Source organism: Mustela erminea, chromosome 12 (assembly GCF_009829155.1).
Source record: "Mustela erminea isolate mMusErm1 chromosome 12, mMusErm1.Pri, whole genome shotgun sequence".
Classification (NCBI taxonomy): Eukaryota; Metazoa; Chordata; class Mammalia; order Carnivora; family Mustelidae; genus Mustela; species Mustela erminea.
This window is the reverse complement of record NC_045625.1, coordinates 28,217,349-28,230,061: the sequence shown is the minus strand read 5'-3', so window position 1 is coordinate 28,230,061 and position 12,713 is coordinate 28,217,349. Positions and strand designations below refer to the sequence as shown.

Below are 12,713 nucleotides of genomic sequence, written 5' to 3'. Positions count from 1 at the left end.
TAGATTAATTCACCAAACTATCAAAATTAACATCATCAATACAAGACAAACAGAGATTATATGCTACTAGATATGGTATTCTGAAACATATATAACATCACTTATGTAGTGTCACAGCCCATAATACATACTTGAATCTATTCATAGGAAGACAGTAATACCTAAGTTGAGGAATATTCTAAAAAATTATTGGTTATATTCTTTAATGACACGAAAGAAAGAAAACATGACGAACTGCTCCAGGTTGAAGGAAACTAAATAGACATGATAGCTAAATACAGTTTCTGATCCTAGACCAAATCTTATACTAGAAAATAAATAGCTATAAAGCAAAACACTGTGACAATTGATGAAATTAGAATATGCAACGCAAAGTATGCAAAAGGTATGTCCATGCTACGTTTCCTGAATTTGATTACTGTATTATGGCTTTGGCTACGTGGTTAAATAATTTGGTCTTAGGAAATGCATGCTGAAGTATTGTGGGCTTATAAAACTACAGTATGATTTCCTACAGAGAAGGTAAAGCAAATGTGGACAAGTGTAGAAAATTAATAAGTCTTTAAAATAAATCAGTTATTTTTTACAATTTTTATAAATTTTCTCTAAGTTTAAAATTATTTTAAAATGAAATGGTAAAAATAATGATAAACAGACATTCAGTTGTTCCTGAACACATTGTATTCCACTGAGAAACCTAACAGGACTTAGGATTTCCCACGATAGAACCAAGGCCCTGTCATACATTGAGCCCTATATATCGTTAGTTAAAAATGCACAAACTATTAATGTCTTTTAGCTTCTACTAGCTTGCAGAAATCTTGACATACAGAGGTAGAAAAAAATGCAGTTTTTCTCCATTCCTAGTTTAGAAGGTATCCTTATATATTTTATCAAAAGCTAATTAAAATTCCATGCCACTGGTAAAAAGAACATGAACACGAAATTTAGCAAAGGTAGATAAATCACTAGGACACTGGGAATTGACTGCAGGGGAAAAAAAAAACTTGAATATTGCAGCAAAACTAGGCCATCTATTCACTTCAGCAAGAATCGATCGCTTATAATTTATCTGCAGGGCTGCCTGAGAAAGAGAGGGAAAGCCGCAGTATCGTTATCATCATCATACAATTACTTACATGCTAATTGATAATCAACTGTAAGGATACAAGGTAGCACTGAAAAATAGAGAAGGAGAAGGACCTAAATGGGATATAGAAAAAGGAAAATTTTAGTCATAGGGAAAACACAGACCATTTTCTCTCTACAACTTCTCTCTCTCTAATCTCCTGGCTGGGGGAAAAAAAAATGTAATTGGATTTTACTAAGTTACCATTGCTCCTCTCTGGTAATTACAGTGAAATAATGAAACTTAAAGTTTCACAGTGTATATACACTCTACATTATTTTCTTCTTCAATTTCCAAAATGTTATTTTATGACATAGCAACTTCAAAATCAGAAGAGTGTTTAAAAATTGTTGGCAGGCTGGGTAGCTCAAGAGATTTGTAATAGGTTATACACTGCCTTTGATTTCTAGGTCATTGCTTTAAATCCATTCTGCTTAATGACTATTGGCTGTTTAAAGTGAAATGAACTGGTGAGTTTAGCCGAGTTCCATAGTGATTTGTATTACCTACTACCTTTACCAAAAAGTTTGTGTATAAATAGTCTCTAGTCACACCCATGCCTCAATAAGCATGTTGAGAGAATCAGTTAAGAAATATGAGTTCAAGACTGAGATGCAATCACTTTTTTGACTATATATTTATCAACAACTAGTTTGCCTTCTTTTGTCCTTAATTCTCCACTATTTAAATTTGTGCATAAATATGCATGTTTTTAATAAATAAATCATCTATTTCACTGAATTGTTTTATCAAATGTTTTATGTGACCATAGCAACAAACATTTTTTTGAGGTCTCCTGAGGGACAAATACTAAAGTTCACAATAGTTTACTATATTTTATGTAATCCTTACAACTCATTGTGCGGTAGTTACTATCTTTTTTAATAAAAGGGAAAACCACCAGAGAGACCTTATGCAGCTTCCTTAAAACACAGAGCTTGATTCTGAAAGTAAGTAAGTAATCATTCATTTAATAGGACTAAACAGGTATTACTGGTCCAACTTAATTCTATCAAATATTGTCCAAGGCACTGGAGAAATAATGGTGAACAAAAGACACAAAAATCAAGCCCTCAAGAGCCACTTTTTGGAGGGCAAGACAGACAATAAACAAACATGTCAATAATAACATTTCAAATATTAGTAATACCATGAAGAGAATAAATATATTTAATGAAGACAGAGTGAGAGGACATGTGTTGCATAGAATAACCCAGAAAGACTCTATGGAACATTTAGCCAAAGACCTGAATAATGACAAGGAACAATGTCCTTTGTCAATGTGCCGAGATTAATGTGCAAATTTATTATAATTCCATTTAGCTCTATCTATATTCCTTTGCAGTCTTGTCTCTTTCTTGTCTTTCTCCTGATTTTTAAAAGACAAATGATATAGCAAATTTGCTGAGATTGTCATCCAAAATTGTAGACTATTTCACAATCCTAAAAAATAGAGGGAAGAAAGAGAAAGACAGTTAAGGAAAATAAAAATAGCCTTACATATTTTGTAATAAAATGACTTTGAAGTTTAATTTGGTCTATGCCACTTGCCTGTCATGTGATTTGTGATTTGGCTAAATTCCCTCTTTCTTCTCAACAACAACAACAAAAAAGCTTTTGTATAATATCCTCAGTTGCTTTGAGGATTAAATGAAATAACTTTTTAAAATATGTAGAATATAGTAAGTGCTTAATATATGAGTACCTGAAATTAGGAGGTGTGAAGTGGAAATTAAGAAATAATTCTCCTGTGGATATCTTATTTTAAAGATTGTGACTCCTTTTCTTTCTTAATTTAATATAATATGCTAATTGAAAGCATGTTAGAAAATTCAAAATATGACGGTAATATGAAATAAATGATAAAGTTGGTTCTTTGTGATGAGAATATATCTAAGCAGATATATTACATCTATAAATACATCCATCTATTCATTTTCCATTCAAAAAGTTTTAGTTATTTATTCTCACATAGTGTGCTACACATTAGAGAAATAAACTAGGTGATACTCCTCTTCAAAAGAAAGTTAAATGAATGTGATTAAATACCATTAACAATGTACAAAAAATCCATAATAGACCTGAACTTTCTGTGCTACCCAGAGAGGGGTCCACGCAGCGCTCTGCATTCCTGTTGTAATTTTAAGTTACAGCATTCACAATATCGGGAGACTTTGATGTCCTGCAAATGAAGGAGGAGGATGCCCTCAAATTACTTGCAGCAAGAACCCACTTAGGTGGCATGAACCTTGACTTTCAAATGGAACAGCGCATCTGCGAAAGGAAGAGTGATGGTACCTGCATCATAAATCTAAAGAGAACGTAGGAGATGCTTCTGCTGGAAGCTCATGCCATTGTTGACATTGGAAATCCACCTGATGCCAGTGTCATATCATCCAGGAATACTGGCCAGCAAGCTGTGCTGAAGTTTCCTGCTGCTACTGGAGCCACTCCCATTGCTGGCTGCTTCACTTCTGGAACCTTCCCTAGCCAGATTTAGACAGCTGTCTGGGAGCCAAGACTTCTGGTGGTTACTGACCTCAGGGCTGACCACCGGCCTCTCACAGGGGTGTTTTGTGTTAACCTGCCTACCATCGCTCTGTGTAACATGGACTGTGCTGTGTGGGTATTGCCATCCCTTGCAACAAAAACAGAGCTCACTCAATGGATCTGATATTGATGGAGGCCTGAGAAGTTCTGAGCATGCCTGGCACCATTTCCCATGAACACCCATGGGCGGTCACGCCAGAAATCATGAAGAGTTTGAAAAAGAAGAGTAAGCTGCTGCTGAAAAGATTGTGACCAAGGAGGAATTTCAGGATGAATGGACTGCTCTAGCTCCTGAGTTCCATTCTACCCAACCTGAAGGCAGGTCTGAAGGCATGCATGTAACCTCTATGCCTATTCAGCAGTTCCCTCCTGAAGACTGGAGTGCTCAGCCTGCCACTGAAGACTGGTCGGCAGCTCCCACTGCTCTGGCCACTGAATGGGTGCGAATAACCACTGAGTGGTCTTAAGCTTCTCTTCCACAGAGGCAACAAAATGGAAATAGGTTGACAGAAACTAAATAGTTTCTTTAAATTAAAAAAAAAAGAAAGAAAAGAGACCTGAATTTCATTTCAGACTCTATCTTCTACATAAATAATTCTTCAAATTTTGAAATTAGAATTGTAAAGAAAACACTTTCCTCTTAGACCAATTTGGACAATTTGTATATAAATATTGTCGAGTCCTGAGAAATAAGCATTGTTAGTCTATTACTGTTATTATTGTTAGTCTATTACTGTTAGTCTATTATTATTAGTTAGTCTGTTAGTATTGTTAGTCTATTATTGTTAGTCTAGACTATAACTATTACCATTAGTTTATTACTGTTATTACTAGTCTATTACTGTTTCTATTGATGTTTAAATTTCATATTCAAATATTCTATTACTGTTTCTATCAATGTTTCAAATTTAAGCAACAGTGAACAAGGTTATAACTGAACCTGTAGCCAACCAGGGTTGTTATCTTTCAGCCTCACACATTTTTACAGCAAAACATGTGACTTCCTAAATGTTTAACTTGTGTTAAGAATATTCTAAGATTAGGGGTGCCTGGGTGGCTCAGTTGTTAAGCATCTGCCTTCAGCTCAGGTCCTGATCCCAGAGTCCTGGGATCCAGCCCTGCATTGGACTCCCTGCTCAGTAAGAAACCTGCCTGCTTCTCCCTCTCCCATTCCCTCTGCTTGTGTTTCCTCTCTCTGGCTGTCTCTCTCTCTGTGTGTCAAATAAATAAATAAAATCTTTAAAAAAAAAGAATATTCTAAGATTGATACTTAGTATAATATTAATGAAGCAATGTTTTATTCTTTTATAGAGGAGAATAGCATTAAATAGGCTACTTTATGGAAATCTCTCCAAATAAGTGGTCAGGTCGTTGCTGTTATTGATTCCTTATGAAGAATCATAATTGCAGAAATATAAATTGTTTTTTAAAAAACTATAATATTTAATCTTTTAGAAGGAAACCTAATGCTCATGTCAGATCAACACCCAAAATATCCACAGGCAAGTTAATTGCTCAGTTGATGACAGGATTGATTAGGCAGAAAAACAATTACTATGAAGCATAAAATTTGGGAAATGAACTGTTTAATTTAATGAGCAGAATTGCTATTTAAATCATTCATAGCTGATCCTATTATTAGTTATACAAGTTCTAAGGTGAACATCAACCTTTATCATTTATGATAACCAAAGAACGTTAGTATTAGATCTATCCTTAAAAGTCTTCTTGAACTATTTTCATGTAAGTATTCCATGGAGAAGACATGAAATATGAAAAATATTACTAATGAGATTAATATACAATCACTCTTCTGAAAGAGCATTGCAATCAATCTTCAGAATGGAAGAACAAGTACTACTAAACTCATTATGCTTATGGAAAATTATGAGACAGTGAATTTAAGCAGCTTGTTCAAGGTCACAAAATAAAATAATTTCTAACATACAAATAGAAGTCAGTGCTTCAAAGCCCAGCCCAGAGACTTGTCTACCTAATGTTCACCCCCTTTAATAAAACTGTAACCCTTAACTATTCTCACTATTCATAACTGCTGTTCTCTCAAAGGAGAGTCTTGTTATGCTATTATGTTGCATCAATAATACCCTTAAGTAGAACATAAATATATTCTCTTTAAAATGGAGGATCTTCTCTTTTTTTTTTTTTTTTTTTTTTTTTAATTTCCAGCATAACAGTATTCATTATTTTTGCACCACACCCCGTGCTCCATGCAATCCGTGCCCTCTATAATACCCACCACCTGGTACCCCAACCTCCCACCCCCCGTCCCTTCAAAACCCTCAGATTGTTTTTCAGAGTCCATAGTCTCTCATGGTTCACCTCCCCTTCCAATTTCCCCCAACTCCCTTCTCCACTCTAAGTCCCCATGTCCTCCATGCTATTTGTTATGCTCCACAAATAAGTGAAGCCATATGATAATTGACTCTCTCTGCTTGACTTATTTCACTCAGCATAATCTCTTCCAGTCCCGTCCATGTTGCTACAAAAGTTGGGTATTCATCCTTTCTGATGGAGGCATAATACTCTATCCCCAGGGGTACAGGTCTGTGAATCACCAGGTTTACACACTTCACAGCACTCACCAAAGCTGAGAAAAAAGAGAAGATCCTCCATTTTATGGAGGATCTTCTCTTTTTTCTCAGCTTAGTCATATCTTAAATAGGAGGTGTTATATGATATCTCAATTTTGTATGTAGAAAAGTAAAAATTTTATATAGCTTTCAAATAAAAATATATATTTACAAATATTAATGTATATTCAAAATAGTTTTTTATAAACCAATAGTTGATTTATTTCTTGTAAATCCTAGTTATATATTGCCAAAAGTGTAATGTAATATTAAACACTAATATTTCTTAATATATCAAGGATTTTCTCTGTTATTGTAGTTTTATTATAACATCTGTTCATCTTCTGTAAATTTGAGATAAATTCAAATTTTCTCTTTTCTCAATTATTTCTCACTTTTGAGAATTTAAAAAAGTCAGAATGTTCATTGATAATATAGAATAGGCATTGTTTGTCTTTTCTTAGAAGGACAATAGTCAGGCTTCGTGGAAAAACATAACAGGAAACTATTTTTTATATCTGTCATAGAGTAAATGTAGAATTATAGATAATATTTCTGGGCATCTCATTGTACTACAAACAGCAATCAAGGCCATAATTACTATCTTAAGTTTCATATGAAATGTTAAATCCCTTACTGACCATTGTTTTCTATAAGACAAGGAGAATACACTGTGACTTACATCAGGGCTGTCTTCTTCTTCTTCTTACATCAGGGCTTCTTCTTCTCTCTACTTTTCAGCTAGGGCTATTTCTGGCTACAAAGTTCATCAAAGATTGACAGTACTTATTTACTGTTCGACAATTACTCTATTTTTGTTCAGTCATATCTAAAAGACTTTTCCTTTGGTAATCCACTCATATACATTCAAACTGTACAGCTTGTTTAAAAATGTCTTTTATTTAAAAAAGTTTGGTAAAAGTGGGCAGTAACAAAAAATATTAGAGTAGTAGAATTTACATAAAAATGAAAACAACTGATCTCTCATCTTGTTCTGGCATGATCAATGCAGTTACTTGGGAAACCTGTTTATCAAAGCCAACTAAAACTGACATCTGCATACTCTGTGTGAATTACATATGTGCAGCAAAAGACATATACAAAAATGTTAATTGAGGGGCACCTGGGTGGCTCAGTGGGTTAAAGCCTCTGCCTTCAGCTCAGGTCATGATCTCAGGGTCCTGAAATTGAGTCCCACATCCGGCAATCAGCTCAGCAGGGAGCCTGCTTCCCGCCCCCTCATCTGCCTCTCTTCCTATTTGTGATCTCTGTCAAATAAATAAATAAAATCTTTAAAAAAATAGAATGTTAATTGAATAATTTCCTGTAGTAATTCATACTCAAATGTTCTTCGCTGGTAAAAAGGATAATTAAAATGTGGCATATTCACATATTCATTCACTGAAGTACTATGTAATGGCAAAAACAAATTGTTGCAACAAATAAAACATAAATGAATAACTTCAAAGCTTAAAGTTATAACTTTAAGTGAAAGAAACCGATATCAAAGTGAACATTTGGTATAAGTTCAAGATTAGTCAAAACTAATTTATGATGGTAGAAATCAAAGCATGGTTGATATTGGTATGATCCATCTTTAATACTTCTGGGATGCTACTCATGTTCTGTATCTTGACCTAAATGGGGATTACATAGCTGTGGTCATTTTGAAACACATTATATGAACTCTAAACTTTCTTTTACATGCCATACTTCAGTAAAATTGTGGTCCCCTCTAAAATGCAGCAGTTCAGTTTGGCCATCTGATTTTGTTTGGAGTTCAAGTCTGTTCTTGTTTTTAATTTTTTTTTCAAGTGCGAGAAAAGGGTACAAGATAAAACAATTTTAGATAAAATGAAATTCTCTGGTTTGTTAATGGTTGAAGATTCCAAGTATGGCCTGGGACTCAAAATGCTGAATGAGAGTATCATCTCACTCCTTAGTCAAAGGTAAAACCTGCTAATAGCAACATACTTCAAAGGGGCAAAGAAAAGCTCCTGATGATGAGAATGTGAGGGGTTCATATCTGAGTAGTTTTAAGCTATTTAGTAACCAAAATGTTAGTGGATGGAGTCTAACAGAAACACGAATAGAAAAGAAAAAAGAAATTCACATCACATAATATATCTTTCATCTGATCTGGTTTTTACGGAGAGCTTCCTCAAGGCAAAAACTTTGCTAGTACGTACCTATTGGTAATCACAGCTTGAATACCAGCCATAAGGGCTGCCAAAGAATACTAGGGAAAAACATAGAACTGTTGCTTACTGCAGACTACAAGAAAATAGACCTCAGCAGGTTAGGGCATAGCAAGTATTTTGTTAAGGCCTAATTCTGGTTGCAGTAGTTCACCTGTTCTGTTTTCACTATTCCTGCTTTCCTACTTGGGGGAAGTCCTGGTCTTTGATAACATATGTCATGTTTGATTGCCTTTCATTCACGATTCTTAGGTTGTGAATGAGCTGTAACTTCAGTTTGAGGTATCCTCTTAACCCACAAAGTATGGTCACAACATCATACTTAAAAGTTCTGATAAATGATCTAGTAAATTAATTTTGTGGAATTCCTGTTGCCTTAGGTCTCTTTTTCCTTTTTCTGGGCCTTTCTGGGAAGGGCTGAAAATGCAATGAGCTGTTTGTTTGTTTGTCTGTTTGTTTGTTTGTTTGTAAAAACATATTAAAATTCTAAGTAACAGAAAGTTTGTATAATAAGTATTTAAGGTAGAGTCAACTGTGTATCTGGACATTCAAAAATTTTAAGTAACTCCATCCCACAGAATCCATTTATCTAATCTGTTAGGACTTTATTTCCATAGAGGGGCAAAAATAACCTCAATGAGAACTTATTCCTCTTTAGAGTGTCTTATCTTTCCTAGAAATCTATAGATAAAAATCAAATGATCAGGACTTCTTTTTCTTCTCAGTGCTTGAGGAACCATTATCTTCCATTTTCCCCCTCCAGGTGATGGTGATCTGTCTTTGGCTGGTTTTCCTTACTTATATATCTTGGAAAACACAGATTACAATTATTCATCTAGCCTGTTTCTGACTCAGGCACAATCCTCACTCACACTGTCTTTTTCAAATCAGCAGGAAAGGAATTCAGTTTCTTTGTCCATAATTCTTTTCTGTATCTCTTTCCATTCTCTTGTGTATGGGAAAACAGAAAAATCCCTTTCATCCTTACTGAATCTTTCAGTGCCCTCCCTGTCTCTCAGCTCTCCATTTCTTTCGTTAGTATTTCGCTGTAGAAAAGATGCCGTATTATTTATTAGAGAAGTACCGTTAACTGCACGTCACACCTTAATTTTTACTTACGTTCAACATGTATCATGATCTAATGATTAAAAGCTACTAGCAGTAGATAAATTTTGACTAAAAGTTAGATATTTCACCATCTAAGTGAAAGGGTAGAATTATATTCATAGGACATAGACTAAGACATCTATTTTTATATTTAACCATCATATCTATTAAAATGATTTGTTATTAAGGCAAATATTAATGAAGGAGAAAGAATACCATGCTTATCAATTTAACACGGAAAATGGATGAACAGTGTTTTCTCTTCTAAAGGTGTTATAGAGAAAACAGTGTTTTCTCTTCTAAAGGTGTTATAGCTTACCTTTATTGAGCTAAAATTGTATCATTCCTATTTTATATTCTATAACACATTGCTTTACACAACTTACATATTTGCATATTTTCTTGATATTAATTATATAAATTATACAATAGACATATGTAAAGGCCATTCAGTGCCTTACAAACTACTGTCATTTCAATACCTTCATAGTTTGTACCCTAACGTGTCAGTAGCAGCCCACAATTAAAGACACAATGTGTTTTTAAATTGTAATCATGCAATAGGACTGCTGCTTAATTGAGAAAAAATGTCAGCTTCCTCATTTTCAGGCATCATAATTCAGCAAGAGGTCTTCAAGCATCACTCAGACTCAAGTACTTGTCTATACTGTCTAGGACTCTAAATTAGGAGGCAGTAATGAGAGAGGCAGAAAGAATGGATTCAGGAGGATGCAGCAGTGGTGGCCACATCTAGTTTCCAGGCAAAGCAGTGACAATAGACAACCCGTGGTTTTAGTCTCCACTGGCGGCACTGGTTTCCTAGGTGAACTGATTTCATGGCATGAATTTTACATCCCTGTACTAGTGCCCTTCTTCTGAGCTTTACTTCCATATCTCCATCAGTTGAGTGATTTTCTAAATGTCCTATTAATACATTCCTTCTTAATGAAGAAAGAATGCATTTTGGTGCTTTGCAAATAAAAATGCCTATGCATTTGTCAACCACAGCCCTCATATATTCATGACTGATTAATTTAGAAAATCTAAGCCTGAAATGAATGCTTCAGAACAGTAGAAAATAGTTATTCTGGAAGCCCAAAGATTAATCAAGACAAGATTAAAACTCTCAGCATCTATGTGTTCAAATTCGTCTATAAGAAAACTATAATATTTATAGATACTTCTACTAAACCATTTTCAAATCATTTTAACAAGCTAGAAATACACTATTCCACCAATAAAGCCCATGAGAGTAAAAATAGAAAAAAAAGTGTTGAAACAAACATCCAAATTCTATTATTCTTGACCTGAAATAAGATCTCATGTGCCTTGACAACTAGCCTGGTGTTTTCCTACTGAAGTGCACTGCCTCCCAGCTATTTTAGGGGAGAAATGTGTTCTACTTAAATTACTGGCCTAGTGAATACTTTGGGAAGTGATCTCTGATCTCTTTTTCTGAAATCATGAGTACTTCTAAGTCTTCAGGGAAAAGACTTGAAATACTGAGCACTGTTTTAGAGTACAGACTTTTTTTTTTTCCTGTGTAAAAGTGATTGCAATAAAGAGAATGTGAGAAATGAAGGATTCAGAGGAAGAAGGGCAACTATAAAAGGTTGGTCCACGTTGACCATAAATTATTAAAGATTTTAAGGTAAGGGGCATTACCTTATGGGCTTTGACAGTATTTGTTTTTTGGTTTTGATTTTGGTTTTGGTTTTAATTCTCTATGTATTTCTCTACTTCAGAAGCTAGAAATTGGCAAAAAAAAAAAAATCCTTTCATTTTTAACCACCCATAATAATTAAATATTTAGTCAAGTGTTTAAAAATAGAATAGCCCATATTTAAGTTCCTAACAATCCTATAGAGCAAAAAGAAAAAATTTATATCCGTAAACCTATACCTTGACTTTGTCTGGGGAACTAAATAAACAATATAAGTAAACTTTATTAGTCCCTACCACATTCCTCTATAATATAAACGTAAATTACAAAATTGAATAGACTCTTTTTTGAAAGCTGTATTATCTTTTTAAGAGGTTTACTAAATAGTTGATTTGTTTTCCTTAAGAAACAGCAATAACCTGGGGTGCCTGGATGGCTCAGTCAGTTAACTCTCTGCCTTCGGCTCCCGTCATGATCCCAGGGTCCTGGGATCAAATTCTGCATTAGACTCCCTGCTTAGTGTGGAGTCTACTTCTCCCTCGCACTCTCACTCTGTGCTCTCGCTTTCTCTCTCTCTCTCTCTCTCTCTCAAATAAATAAATGAAAATCCCAAAGTGCTGATAAATCACAAAAAGATTTGAAATGTGACTTTTCCCAGATTGCAAAAAGAAGAAAAATACTTATTTGAATATATAAAGTCAAAATGACATAGTCCTCTTAGGAAGACAGAGATCCAAATAAATTAGTGTAACTCTTCCCACCAAAAGCAAGTTGGGACATTTAAACAATGATTTACAAAGGGGACCCAGAAAAGTGTATCCAAGCATTTATTTAGTTCCATAACCCAATTGACAGTATAATAATAGTACTTAAAAATGATTTTTAAAAAATAAATAAGAGATGTCACATATAATTTCATAATGTATTATGTATATAGGTATATATGTTTTACTAGACTTTTTCTACTAACCAGAACTTTCTAGTCCTTGAACTTGTTAGAAATTGAATCTATGATTTGAATTGACAGTAAGCCCTTCAAAAACATTTTCTATTCTTAATATACTGTATTCAGAGAAACCAAGTTAGTAATGTGTAAGGAGCAGATAGTATGTTAACAGAAGGTACTTGCCAATTTTCTGCTTTTCTTTGTTTTATTTTTACATGAACATCTGGGTGTTTCCTTTTTCAAGTTTTGCTTCCTGTAGAGGGTGAGACTGGGACTGTGTTAGAATCCTGTTGTTAAGGAACAAGACTAAATGTGGTACTTAAAATTTGATGAAAAACTTTTGGGATGTGTAGCATAAGTAAGTCTCTGAGCAGTAATAAGACATTTTGTTGCAATGTTCAACAGTGATTTTTTTAATAAAACAATGATTTTGACTTGGTCTCTATTTACCTTTATACTTCCCAGACTAGACATTAAACACACACACACACACACACACACCATGCTATATCACATAAAATTATATTCA

The 12,713-nt window shown here is 34.2% G+C and overlaps 1 pseudogene; it reads left to right on the top strand.

Moving 5' to 3' along the window:
* Positions 1-4,185, top strand: part of LOC116569963 — a 35,034-nt pseudogene extending 30,849 nt beyond the window's left edge.
* The last annotated feature ends 8,528 nt before the right edge of the window (positions 4,186-12,713 follow it).